Source organism: Vollenhovia emeryi, unplaced genomic scaffold, assembly GCF_000949405.1.
Source record: "Vollenhovia emeryi isolate VEMERY1.0 unplaced genomic scaffold, V.emery_V1.0 DF939257.1, whole genome shotgun sequence".
NCBI lineage: Eukaryota > Metazoa > Arthropoda > Insecta > Hymenoptera > Formicidae > Vollenhovia > Vollenhovia emeryi.
In genome coordinates this window covers 97,246-110,582 of record NW_011967109.1, presented here as the reverse complement: position 1 = coordinate 110,582, position 13,337 = coordinate 97,246, and the positions used below count along the sequence as shown (strand labels likewise).

General features: G+C 46.4%; 1 protein-coding gene across 1 annotated transcript in view; it reads right to left on the bottom strand.

The window, feature by feature from the left end:
- Window positions 1-13,337, bottom strand: part of LOC105559723 (headcase protein) — a 176,128-nt gene that overhangs the window by 145,892 nt on the left and 16,899 nt on the right. The window lies entirely within an intron of this gene.

Below are 13,337 nucleotides of genomic sequence, written 5' to 3'. Positions count from 1 at the left end.
TACAACAAAGCATGCACTTCCACCGTTGTACTGTTCCACATAGGTTTGCGACTTTCCACGTGAAGCAAGATCCGCTCCACACCTCGGACATAGTTTGAGTAGGGTTATATTTTAACGAGGTGAAGCCCCCCCGCAGGGGGGGGGGGCGGAACATACTGTCTCCACGCATGTTGTACTTCCATGACGTACACGCACCGGCATAAATGCCGTCCCTATCCGTGTGAGGCGCACACACACAACAAGCGAACGACCAATCCGAAAGTCGTGCAGCGGGCGTCCGACGATCGGATTAGTCACCCGCTTGTTTGTGTGCGTGAGTCTCACACGGATAGAGACGGCACTTATGCCGGTGCGTGTACAACAGATGGAGATGGGTGGACAGATATGGAAGAACAGTACAATAAAGCACGTTATGTGATTTCAAAAACTCCAATAATTCTTCTTGATTGTTACACATTCGCAAAAAAGATGTTAGCTTCAGAACACAGCCTTCGCAATCCATTGTCACAATCTAAGCACATGTATCTCTGTTCGTATACTAAGAGAAACTGTCGGTATATTCTCTATTATCCAAATACAGCAGTCAATATCTCGTACTGTTGTTTACATGGAGCCGAGTATAACCTATGTAGATTAGTGACGTGCTTTAAACAATTTAATACTTTTAAAGCACGCTACGAACCCATGTGGCATCTCGTTTCGCGCGGAAAGAACGAGCGACGGCTAAAACCTTCTGAAGGTCACTCCGGGTGCATATTTTTCGGGGTCCCCCGATTGATTATCACTGTCGGAGTCACAACAAAGGTTTTTACCAAGAAAACCGCAAGAAAATATCAAAATTCGGAAAAGGCCCTATTCTGTAGAATTACCTTAAAACCTTCTGAAGGCCACTCGGGGTGCATATTTTTCGGGCTCCCCCGATTGATTATCACTATCGGAGTCACAACAAAGGTTTTTACCAAGAAAACCGCAAGAAAATATCAAAATTCGGAAAAGTTCCTATTCTCCATAATTACCATAATCGTACATTGTTGTGAAAATTTTTCAACATTTCGATTTGTTTATATAAAATAGAATGTTTCTAGATGCAGAGAAAGCAGCCTAATCTACAATGTGCTCTTTGCATCCAGAAACATTCTATTTTGCAGTCAATAAATACGTTAAAAAATTGCGAGTTCATCAAATTGTACATTATACATTGTACAATCGTACACTGTTGACAAATTTTTTAAGCGTTCTCATCTTGTGGATGCAGAGAGCACATTGTAGAGTGGGCCTCAACGTCCGCGCGCCACGGTTAAAAAACCATCTGGTCCAGCTCGGGCGCAGTCGAATTAATTGGCATCGTAAAACGCGCGATTTATCCGCCTTGCGGCGTTCAGCGACGTGGGGCCTGATCTTAACAATGTTGCGCAAACAAGCCAGACGTCATATACGGCTCGGCGCCGGACGGAGCGGATAAGTTTTCGTAACCAAACACCGACTCGATAGACAGTGTATCGAGTCCGGTCGGTCGCACAGAGACGGATTACGTTTCTAGGAAGTGTTCCACACTGGACACCTTCCCCGCTCCGCCACGCCGTGAATGACACGCCGCGGCCGTCCGGTGGAGAGGCGCGAGGAGGAACCCCGGGGCGGCCGCGTATCGCTTCGCTGCAACCTGTCTTTTACGTATCCGTCTTCCCGCGCCACGGCGACGACGTCTCGCCCGCGACTTATTACGTCGGCGACCGAGCCGGTTAGTCAGCGCGTTTCCGCGAATCGCGCCGTCCGTTCGCGGTAATATCGCGTTGCGTCGATCGAGAGGCAAGTGTTTCCCGCTTTGCTGAAAATAACAGCGAGCGAGGAAGCGCGCGTGCGCGTGACTAGCGACCGCCAAACAGCCGTGTAATTTTTTCTATTTTCCGCGCAAACGCGCGTGCGGCTGGCGATAACGATTATTGACGAACGACCGATCGGCCGCGCGCCGCCAGGAACCGCACGAGCGGATCCCATTGCGTCGCCGAAGAGGAGACACGTGGCGACGCGTGTTTTGCACATTCGCGAAGATACGCGGCAACCACCGCGATTATGCAAACCTGTCACGTTTATCACCGACCGCACGACACGGACCTGACCTATCTTAATACATCGGCCGATACCGCTCCTCCAATTTGTTATCGCGGATTAATGGGCGCGATACGCGAGCGCCGTCGATCGCAGCCCCAACGGGAGCGCGAGGGGCTCGCCCGCCGCCCTTCGTCAAACGATCCGGAATCGCGAGAATTTGCGCGATTTTTTTTCTCTTTCCCTTTTCTGGCGGCCGACGCCGCTGCCAGAACATCGATGATATCACCGGGGATGTATATAGCGGATAGATGCATCGGGGAAAACCGCGGCGGTTGCAATGGAATATCGTGCAAGATTATTTCAGGCGACTTACGTCAGCACACTTTATCGAGTGCCTGACCTAGGTCGTGATACCTATTCCACGGGGGGGATTTTAGCCTGGGCACGGATGGTAACAGAATCTATTTTCGGGGGGAGACTCGGGTCCAAAATAAACTAGAATTTAAAAGGAAATGTTTTATCCAAACTTCACTTTCCGACTCTGCGTTTCTTCTATCATACACTTTGGGGAGAACGCGAGCCTGGCACAAAATCTCGATAGCAGGTAAAACGATTGAATTAATTTTATTATCATGTTACGTGGAAGTTTCATTAATTCGATCCTCAGACGATTATTCTTTGTTAAGTGTAGTGTTCCTTCTCGCCAAAGAGTCTGAAGCTGCCAGTTGCTAATGCTAGGGGCTGGCGCAGCCTTTGACATCCTCTTATCAAAGGCGCCAATTAATTTGCGTCCCAGCAACGTCGGGAAAATGCGGTTCGAGTCATCGAACACTTTAGCGTATTGAAAGTTGACTTTTATGGGACCGAGAAATCTTTATCAGATCGTCAAGTCTAGACTTGTATACTTATATTTCAATATTTGCATGCATCTGTCTCGCTTGTCGCGTTGCGACAGATTCGACACTGTGACAAATTTGCCTGAAAGTTACAGCCAAATTAAAACTCCGCGGAAGGCGCGTATTCCAAAAGATTAGATTTCCACTGTTGTAAACTTGTCCCGTATTTATATCCACGGTCTGTATATTTGTGTGAAATCTGGAACACGTATAATTTCGCTGACTCGTACGTGTGTCGTAACTAAAAATATTCTCGGCTCCGAATACATAATTTAGTAAGAGACATGAATGCCCGATATTATTTTTATCTCACAACTATACGAAAGAAATCCGTGTTATCACCAACCGAGTGTCACATTCGCGAATAAGTGCGAAGTGTGAGTACGTGACTTTGTCTACAAACAAGACAGAGATTGGAATGCTATCATTTCAAGTGTTTATCGATAGATACTCGGATAACTTTGTGTTAATTGGCCACCGCGGCAGCGAGAAAATATATATCCCGGTCGAGCAAACTTGTATTTTTCATTATAACAGCGCGGTAAAAGCGGACCTATATTTCAGACCCGCCCCGACTCCTTCCCGGCATCGGTTGATTTAACGGAGGAGGGCGACGGTTTCGGGGACGACCTGTATAGGCATTTTTCCAAGTGGGAGGCGTCATCTTGTTTACCGGCCGCTATTTACGAGCGCAAAATTCTAAAAAAAGGCGAAAACTACAGAAGCGAAAGTGAAACTGAGCGTGGCTCGTGAAGCTGTACGTGGCTGGACGGTGTTTTTTTTTGCCGGAGGCTTTATCGCATTTTTGCGCAGTTAGGCGATAACGTGTGCTCGCAAGATGCCCTTCCGTCACACGTACGAGCACGTATATGTGCGCACACGCCGATACGCGGCACAAACGTCTATGTATCAGCCAATGTCGTCGCGCGAGCGAAACTAAGCGCCACTGGGCGTGTCGCAAAATGACATACTCGTGATACATTCGCGCGTACAAGTGTGCGTGTATTTTTTTTGTGGACATGGGGCGTGTATGTGTGCTTACGTGCGTGTGAATCGGACCGTGTTACTCGTGCCGGAATGCAGAGCCACGGTAAATAAAGACCTCGCGCGACCGCGAAGAAGCTAACCCGATAAGACTTCGCCGAAGATCTCCAAGGATGGAGATAAATTCTGCGAACACGTTAATATTCAAGAGCCGAGGATAAAATTATACTTATTTTCCTGGCAAGTAAGGCGAGCATCGTTCATCCACGGTTGCGTTAAGATTAATGCGCCGTGCCGGACTGCCCGGTAAATAAAATTTATAAGATGTAATCGAGGCGTATTTTTAGAAGAGTCCTACACAAACCGCTCACAATCGAGAGGTATACGTCGAAGAAAGCAAAAAAACCGTGCGCTGACTCATTATCAGCTGTATTAAGATAGCGGCGTGATTAATTTTTTCTGCGCTTATAAAACTTGTGTAACAAGCCACCCGAGTAAACATCAAGAATGTTCGCGATGAGAAATGAGTCGAGCATACGTAAGGTCAGTAGTATAATTCTGGGAATTATGACATATAAAAAGCTCTGGCATACGTAAGGTCAGTAGTATAATTCTGGGAATTACATGACATAAAAAGCTCTGGCATATTTACTTGCTGAACGTTGCATAATATTTTTAATCGATCGATCTCATTTTCATTCAATAAAGATTTCAATGAAGACATTAAACGTTTCTCTTTCAGACTTCCTTAATTAAAAATTAAAACAGGAAACTTGTAGTCAATCCAACTGGCATTACTTAATAACTAACAAAATCTTTTAATTATACGGTATATGAATTCACTTAAATAATTTAATTTAACTGGCTACTTACACCTATGCCCGGTCCTAAAAACGGCCTCTTTAATTTCTAATTGATTTATATCTTAAAGGACCTATGTTAAAATTGTAAAATCTTTTAATTCTGCATGTTTGTTGCTTTACGGTATCACTTGATAAGGACCCAAAAAATAGGGTCGAAACGTTGTATTAAATAAATAAAGGGATACGCCAGTTGGGTGGACCACAAGTTTCCCGTTTTAATTTTTAATCCTCACTGGTGACTACAAGTAACTTCTTTCTCCCTTAATTAAAACATGCCTCTCGTGGTATAAAATCGTAAACGCTTCGAGTAAAACACTGGTCGCTGCCAATCCGCGAAAAGTACCCGCAATATGTGATTCGCGCGGGCCCGTCTTTGCACGCGGCAAACTCGCGCGCGGACCGACGAGGTGTCCCGAATTACAGAGATCAAAGCACGCGCGAACTGTGTTGTTAACGCGAGAGGGGGGAAAACGGGACGGGGGCACGTGGATTGTATTGGTAAGCCGAAAGCGTCCATAAGGGATCGCCCGGTAATGAGATAGCGTCAGCGCGGAGAGGATCGAACGTGTATAGATTCGGTTGTCTCGCGGCCCCGCGATGTCCTTGAGCGGCGCGGATGGGACTCCTGAATTCGCTTCACGAATTACTTACGGGGCACGTGAGGATCTTGCTAAGGACGGAGCCAGCCAGCTGCCGCGTGCAATTTCTACGGACAACGACGACGAGGACGACGAACATCGCGCCTCTTGTACGTGCCCCGTCTACGTGGCACGATGAAAAGGAATCTTCTGCAGCTCACGACTTAAATCCCCCTAAAGCGGGTCGCAGGTGTGCGTTAATGAGTCGGGCAACGATAATGGAAACGACGGTACGGCTAAGCACACACAATGGACCGACCGGTCCGTCGCTTGTGGTGTTCTCTCTCCAGCCAGTCGATGTCGCGTGAAAATTTGTACAGGCTGCTTCTTTAGCACTTAACCCATCCTCAGAAAGAAGAGGGGGAGGGGGGGAGGGGGAAAACTTTAAGCGAACAAGGTAAACGTATTCGACGCCGCGAGTTTCTTTCCCACATACGGCGGCTCCGCTACGGTAACCGAGAACGAGAAAAGAAATATGGCACATATCTCCGAGACGCGAGACAGACCCGCGGCAATGCGAAATAAAGATGTATAAACGTCGTGCGGCTTGAAAATCCATTCATAAAAAAAAACCGGCGTTCTTTTATTAACACTCGTCCTATCTGCGAAGGCGCTCGTCCGAAACGTATCCCGAATACAATTTGGTTTTTGCGATCGTTTTATTTCCTCGGATGCCATTAAACGAAACTGGTTTTTAAATATGATTTCACGTTACATAAACTCGGCCCGATCCGCACTCTTTTTACGGAATATAAATATAATGCACGACTTTTTTGGTCAAAGATAAAATCCTCTCGTATAAAACAATTTCTGCGCTCTGACAAAAAAAAACCGACACCGAGATACAAGACCAGAACCGAAAGAATCGAGGACCGGTTCTTCCGGCGCGATGCGATTTCCGTCTATTAATAGACGGCATAAACACAGCAGAATGACGATACGAGGATGCTCGTGCGGCGAAGAAAAACAAGCTTCACGGATGACAGCCACGAGAAGACATTGATGGCCGCCGGTTGTCGGTTACGTGCGTCGAATCGTGATGCAGAATCCCCTCCTCCCCCCCCCTCCCCCGCCCCGCCGGTGCATTCGTCCGCGAGAGTGCCTGCGTGTTCCCGATTTAATTGTATGCTAATGCCGCGCGCTCGATCCGAGCGTGAAAGCAGTAGCCGCTGCCGAGCCCCGCAGCGTTCGTTAATTAAAACGAGGACGATCGGGAGAGGCGGGGACTCGATTTGCGAGTCGTCGCGTCTAATCTAGGCAAGATATTCATTGATGCCGCGTTACACAAAGGCTTTCTATCATCGCGCGAAGGACACGGGAATGTAATCCCGACTGTCGAAAGTGTTTCTCGCGCCCGGATTAAAGTAGTTGTTTCGCGACAGTAATGCACAAAAGTCGCTACCGGACAAGAACCGGCACTCAATTATTACAACGGTATATCTTGATGCAATATTGTTCCGAAGAATGCACTTACGATTGATACATAATACAAAATAGATTCGAAAGATTGTAGTTTCAGGCGCTGTTGCCACATCTCTTACACTACCTACACTCGTGTCTACTACATAATTCTTCCCATTTTTCAGTTTTAACTGTTTATATTGTTAAAACGGAACGGTCAATAATTTTGATTTTTTTCCAGTTATTCGTTCTATTTTACTTTATTCTATTTTAATTGTATATCTTATTCCTAATCTGTGAATCTGTATAATCTTACCTTATATCTTATTTTTGTAATATTTTCATTCAAATTTATTGTTTCTCCTATGTACACGCACCGGCATAAATGCTGTCCCTATCCTTGTGAGGTGCACGCACACAACTACAGGGATTCTAGTTGTGTGCGTGCACCTCACAAGGATAGGGACAGCATTTATGCCGGTGCGTGTACACTAAAGGGTTATCCCGTAAATAAAGACCTATTTATTTTATTTTATTTATTTATAACATATTTATCTCTAATGGTATATTTCATCAGATTGCCAGTATTGATATAAATAAAATTTCAAATTTTAATCGACCTCAGCTGGCCACATTTATCGAATACGCCTTCACAACGTTTCGACCCTTGGTTTAGGTCCTTATTTATTTATTTCTCATACGAATCTCACTCACTGTTAAACTGTTAAACTGTTAATATTTTAACACGTAATATTACAACGAATTATATTGTTACGTGTAATAATATTTTTAACGTGTTTTACACGTAATGTTTCGTGTAACATAGCAAACTTTAATGTTTGTTTAAACTTTGAGACGGTCAATTTTAATTTAATCAGTCTTATTTTGCACGTATTAATGTAAAGAATAAACTGTAAAAATTTGAAACAATTCTCACATGAATGATTTTGCGAAATAACGTCCCATTGAAAAACAGCTTTTAGTTTACGTTCTCATGTTAACCTTTAGTTTACATAAGCTTATAATTCCTGAGCCTCTTAGTCTCTGCGTCAATTTACATTATTTGAATCGCTTTTGGCTATCCCGTGGTTTGAATCTCTTTAGTCTTCTTTTGTCATGACTTTCTTGCTAGTTGATTAGGATGATTGTCTAGTCTGTAGATATATATTTTACAGTAGTTGTTTATTTCCTCCTTTACGGTTGGCATATGTAGATCTCTTATGATTTGTCACATACCATGGTGCATCTACTATCATTCGTACTTTTGACTGGAATCTCTCAAGGATTTCGATGTTAGAGTTGGCGAGAACCAAGAATGACGCAGAGTTTGAGATCGGGTGGACTCAAGGCTAAAGCCAACGGCGAGCGATACTATTTTTCCCACTGGATTGCTTACGAGAGCCTCGAGTCATCCGGTCTAAAACTCCTTATTGGCTCCGGCGAGCAATCCAGTAGGAAAAGTAGTATCGTGTGCCGTTGGCTTTAACATCGAGCAATATTAATTCGTATCTTTCCCCGCGGGGAACAGATGTAAGATATCGGGACAGCACTTATAGGATATTACTTTCGATTCGCTATTACCGGCGTCGCGGCAGCAACACGTGCCTACAAGTTTCGAACAAGTTTAATACCAACCGTAACATATTCTCCCTCTCTTTCTCTCCCGTCGCTTCTTACCCTCACGACATATCGTTGCGTGATCTCGCGCACGAAACCGCCTCTCGCGACTGTCGAATTATCGAAGCAGAAGTATCTCTCAGCGACGATAGACCGGAGGCGACACGTCGCGCGCAAAGCACCGGCTGGAACTGTTTATACACCACGGAGGGTGAGGAGGGGAAGAGATCCGTCAAACGTATGTCCGCAAACATAGCGAGCCAACTGCTCTCCAATCTCCCTGTCGCTCTCGCTGTGTTTCGTTAAATCCCGTCCGGGGCCGAGGCGGAGCTTTTGTCGCCGACACGAGCCGTCTTTGAGGGTCAATGTCAACGGCACACTGTCGATATAGCGAGAGCCCGGTTGGACGATGCCTGAAAGGGTGCGATTTCGAGTGTCACGTTCAGGAACGCGCGCCCTCCTCCCGCCGCCCTCTCGAAAGAGACCGTCGCTGGATTGTTGCATTGCTTTGTGCGACGCGTACTCGACGGACTCGTCACCGAAAATGTCACCGGGTGAATCGAGGGAGAACAGCGGGCGCGACGATCATAGGAGAGGGACCGCGTTCGTGGTAGTACAGCTAGTTACGCGGATCGGAGATCGTCGTCGTTTGTGTACAAGGCTATCAGTTAACAAACCTGACATTTGATTAAGAGATACTACAAAAAAAATATACACACGGATTTTACACAAATGTGTTTTGCAACAGAGTTCTACAAAAACTGCGTATTTTCATCGCGGCTCGAATCGCCGGGCTCGAAATTTCGCGATTTGATCTTAAGGCGCGCGGAATCGCGGGAATTCGCTTAGATACGGGCGGATCGAGAAAATGGTATTGCGAGCACACCACCAGCCGTGGGTATCGACGGTAGTTGCAGTCGGAAGGAGAATCGGGGGGAGGCGATGCCGGGAACGAGAGCCATCCAATAAACCGAAATAGAGTCGGACGGATAAGGAGCCTTTTTTTTCCCTTCCTCGCCCAGGACACGTACGCGCGTGAGAAAAAGGAAGTCGAACGATCGTGTAAGGAGGTCCTTGTAAGCGGACTTATCCCCGACGCGATAACGGACCCCCGAATGAATCTCGCCAAAGAGAGCGGATTACCTGAGAACTCGTCTAAAGGTTAATCCCCCCCCCTCCTCCCCCGACCAGTTATACAGCGCGGGAACTCCCCGGATTATATGCTCACGTGCTCCAGAAAGCACGAATTCCCGCCAGATTTTCAAGAGGCGGAGAGACACAGGCGGGCCCTAAAGCCCCCGTAGTCACATTTCATTTCGAATATCCGAAACTCGCGCCAGTTTGCGCCTCTCGCCGGGGATAATATAGATTGTCGGGCTTTAACGGGAGTAATTACGGAATAATTTAATCGCGAATATTACCTGCTGCCAAAATTTTTGAAAGTCCACGTCCGACCAACTGCAAGCCGAGGGGGGGGGGGGCGAGAGATTAGACGGGCTCTCGGATAAATCCTCGCCGCGTTAACCGAAAAAAATCTATTAAGCGTACGCCGCGATAAGCAACTCGCACTTTTATACATATTATGTGTACATAATATAGATATTACACGTCGAGTATCTTATCGAGCGCAAACATTGCACTCGATGTAATCTATTGTGCGATGAATATATAACCGAGATACATTTACGCACACTTGTCTAATAATATGTTAGATTTTGTAAGAGACGTGGCATGTCGGACGATAATAATAAAAGGAAATGGAAGGCAAGAGATATCGTTATGACAGTTAATTCCAGCCGGTGAATTTTTCTCCCGGCTAAGTGTTTTCCCCGGGCGCGCGTACTCGGGGAAAATACATACGAGAGCGCGGTAGGCCGTAATTATTTAACAAATTATTGCGAGACGTATTATCAAGCATCAAATATAAACGCCGGAGCACGCGAGCCGCTTCATATCACATATCCATACGTTACGGTACACGCCGCGGAGGTAAAGAGATGCGAGATAAAGAGATGAGAGGGAAGAGAAAGGGCAGGGGAACCGTTTTCGCTATAATTAAATGTGGTTGGTAAAAAGTTTCCCCTATTTTCCGAGGCGCGTATCCGCAAATTGCATGCGAGCGCCAAACGAGCAGTGTATCGTGCACGCGAGGAAAATGCGAGTTGCCCCCCCCCCCCTCTCTCTCTCTCGCTCTCTCGCAAAGCGAACACGACGTTAACAAACCAATTAGCAGTAAACCACCTCCGGGCCCGTAATAATTTACACACTCGTGCGCGCGGAATATACACACACGAATGCGAGAGGAGGCGCGGCGGCGGCGGCGGCGAATCTTTCTCGTCCCTGGTTCTCCTCGTCCTCCTTAACTCTCGCCTTCGAGGAATCCGATGGAACGGACGGCAGGGCGAGAGAAACGGAGGACGGGATGCGCGGGTGGCCGAAGATAACGGGATCGCGTAAATAAGGATCCGAGGCGCTGCCAGGACGGACTGGCTTGCCTGGCTGGCGGTTTAGGTTGGTGGATTTAGCCGGCGCAGAGACGCGACACAACCGACCGAACGTATTTGAAAGAACACCTCCCGCCCTTTGTCGCAGCATCCGCTACGCGTCCCGTGGAAAAAGAGGAGGATATAAAGGGGCCCGCGCGCGCGCGCGAGAAAAACACAGGTGAGGAGGAGGAGGAGGAGGAGGCGAGATTGAGATTTAACCGGCGTCGGGAGTGGTTCCTGCGGGAGAACTTGTTCGCGCCATCGAAGAAGCTTCGGAATATACGGGGGACCGTCTGCTACCCTCCCGGGAAACGGAAGCGACGTGCTCGTCGCTTACGACGCAATACATTCCGCCGCGATTGTCACCGGTGGCGACACGGTGGATCTGCATTCGCCGCTGGGGATTCCCCCGATTCGATTAACATGTACGCGATACTTGCGCGGATTGATATTCTTCTCGTTTTACGGCGATTTAGCAATTCGGATCGGCTTCATCAATTAAGATCAGCGTCCTGGGCGTATAAGAGCTTAATAAACGCCACTCGCTGCATCCTATGAATCCCAATGAAGGCAATTTCGATAGTATTCATTGGCACTCAAAGCACGCAGATCGAGAGATCGGCATTTTACAATTGAATGTATACAGCAGCTGGACAGGGAAGCCTCTAACTTTTTTTTTAATGCAGATTCCAGAAAAGTGTCACGTGTCAACTACCGCGACATTCCTGGGTCGACGAGGCGCCAAGTTTTTCGTGTTCTTAACGTATTCGATGTTGACGCAAGTCAAGACAATGATATCGCGGCAACGTGAGGGCGGCTGCCTTTTGACACATATTCTAAGTATCCTTGCCAACTTACGCGAACAGGATATTCCGGCATCGAATTACGTATTCCGTAACACGCTCATGTAACGTTATAATACCGCGAAGCCTCTCTCTGTTTCTGCCGAGGCAATGAGAGGGTTCGGAGCAATCTTCCGTGAGAAATTCGAGCTCGGATCGGGTCACGTGGATCGGCACGAATTATGATGGTCGAAAAAAAAAGGGGCCGTTATAACGCCGGGAAGCCTCGCCTACGCGAAAGCGATTTCTGGCATCGATCGCAATGCATAAAATATCTACTTGGCTTCAATCTATATGCATATCCCCCTATTTATCACATTCAATATTGTGTAATGATAATCGCGAGATTGTATCTCGCGCGGGACATAACTGCTTCGCTATCGTGTCGATACCAGATTGTCATATTATACCCAGAATTTGATAAATCAGCATTTCGACGCCACTTTCTGGCTATCCCTTTCACAGCAACTGCACTTTATCCCGCCCAAGTTTTTTACCGTTTGAAACGCTGGCGTATTAACGTTCATTTTAATTAAATTGCCCATCGCCGCGGAAATAATTGTACAATCACGCGACGATTATTTTCGGTCAACTATAGTTCAGCTTGCGTTAACGTCACGGCGCAATTGAAGACGCTCTCAAGTCTGAGCCGCTGCCTCTCTCGCTTTCGTCCGTTAATTAAGCAGAGGACGAAAAGTTTCGACAAGCGCGCCACGACGAGAGCGAAACGCAATTTCCTTAATTACCGCAATTCGACAAACCGACCGAAAACGCGACACCGTTTTCGCTGTAGCGCTGCCCGTCACATGTCGGACGGGCTTAGCGCGATTAAACTCGCCCGAGGGATGTAATTTTTAAGCCATCACCGTCCCTGAAAGTCAAGAGCACGCAAAACTTCCGTGTCGAAGGGATAGCGCGCGCGATGACTATTCGACGACATTTTCTAATTACTGTTAACCAGAGATTAGTCGACTCTCCATTATCTAAAGTAAACGGCACACGATACTATTTTTCCTACACTGAGAAAACAAATTGTTGATATTACTAAATATGTTTAGTTGACAGTATTTCTTTAATTCAAATGTATGTCTTTCAATTAAAAATACATAATTCATTCAAATATATATATTTTTTAATTAACAAATGTTTACGTGAATTAACAAACAGCCCGTGACAGCAGCATATAGTTGAATCAAGAAATATTTTCTTGATTGAACAGTTTTTTCTCAGTGCACTGGATTGCTTACGAGAGCCAATCGGGATTTAGCTTTAAGTCACCTGATCTACAAGTCTGCACCCTTATTGATTCTTGTAAGCAATTCACGAGTGATACGAGGTCTGTTCAAAAAGTATCGCGAATTTTGAATTTCCGCGGGCTACGTATATTCGATTTTCGATTTTTTTGTGGCGTTATGTTGGTACTCATGTCCCTCACTCATGCTGACAAGTTCGGCCATTTTGAATGTTCAGTTAATTTTTGACAGCTATTTTGCTTGGACGTGTTTTGGCTCGTCTTCGATTTTTGCCTATTCCAAGAAATGGATCAAAGAATATACAGGGT